At 39.9% G+C, this 1,463-nt stretch overlaps 1 protein-coding gene across 2 annotated transcripts in view; it reads left to right on the forward strand.

The window, feature by feature from the left end:
- Galnt11 (polypeptide N-acetylgalactosaminyltransferase 11) overlaps positions 1 to 1,463 on the forward strand; it is a 35,651-nt gene that overhangs the window by 7,829 nt on the left and 26,359 nt on the right. The gene's annotated exons all lie outside the window — the stretch shown is intronic.

Genomic DNA, 1,463 nt, shown 5'->3' on the forward strand with positions numbered 1-1,463 from the left:
TTTCTGGAGTCCAGCTTCCTGAGCTCTTTGTATATATTGGATATTAGTCCTCTATCAGATTTAGGATTGGTAAAAATCCTTTCCCAATCTGTTGGTGAGAAGGCAGATCTTTAACTGCTTGCACTTACTTTCCAGCACATCTGTTGGAATCCACTTCTTTAGGATTCCAGCTCATATAGAAGACCAGCTGAAACAAATAGCCTTTTGGGACTGAGCAACTACTAGATTCTTGGGCTGCCCGTTGTTGGGTTAGTTGGGCTGTAAGTCATTACCATAAATTCCCTTAGTATAGTGTATAGCGATTCATAAGTTCTGTGACTCTAGAGAGCCCTAAAACAACCACCTTAGACTTCTGAATGCTGGAACTATCAGCAGAGGCAGGGACCGAGGAGTCCTTTGAGAGAATTTTGCTGAGGTGATGCTGAAGTATTTCACATTGAAGAAGAGAATTTTGAGACAACTGAGCATGAAGCATAGGCGGGATTTATTAAGATTTACTATCATTTGTTTGTTCTCTTTCTTTCTAAAACAGGTTGATCTCAGAAAGTTCAATAGCCTAGGTTGGTCTCAAACCTGCTGTGTAGCCAAAGATGATCTTTAACCTTTGATTCTCTTGTCTCCCCTCCTAAGTGATAGAGTGATAGGCATACACTTCTATGTCTGATAAGAAAGACTTAACATAGATGCGTGGGCCTTGCGGAAAACGGGGTGCTTCATATGTGGGTGTGGGCTTCTCATGGGAGAGCTCCTGTGGGCGTTTTGGGCATAGCTGTGATTTGGGAGCCTTCTGAAGAAGACACTGCAGCTCAGGCTGCCTGTGCTCATGTGCGGTCCACGTTTCTCATCCTTCCCACAGCACACAGTCCTCTTCTGGGCTTTTTCTCTTTCAGTAAATGAGACCATGGAGTGATACAGCAGTTTCTGAGGTGTGCCTGACAGTATGTTAAGGTGATAAGATTAAAAACTTAGATCAAGCCGGGTGTGGTGGCACATACCTTTAGTCCCAGCACTCGGGAGGCAGAGGCAGGCGGATTTTTGAGTTTGAGGCCAGCCTGGTCTACAAAGTGAGATCCAGGACAGCCAAGGCTATACAGAGAAACCCTGTCTCGAAAAAACCAAAAACAAAAAACAAAAAACAAACAAAAAAAAACTTAGGTCAAAGGCGTGTAGGTCACAAAATTTAGAGTTGACTATAAACAAGGTTTGTAATCCTGTTTGTGAGAATCTCAGAAAATATAGTTTTATAGCTGAGACAGAAAGAAAGTTAAACATTCATACATGCTTTGGTTGTAAACATGATCTCTTGTTATTGTAACACTTTTTATTTGTTTGGTAAAATTAGTTGAATTTTTACTTCTTTTTTACTTTTTTTTTTTTTTTTTTTTATAAATCTTTAATTTTTTTTTAGAAACAGACTTAAAATCTTGATGGTTTCAACAGTAGATTGTATAAATCAGGTGTAC

The sequence above is a fragment of the Mus pahari genome, chromosome 2 (genome assembly GCF_900095145.1).
Source record: "Mus pahari chromosome 2, PAHARI_EIJ_v1.1, whole genome shotgun sequence".
Taxonomy (NCBI): domain Eukaryota; kingdom Metazoa; phylum Chordata; class Mammalia; order Rodentia; family Muridae; genus Mus; species Mus pahari.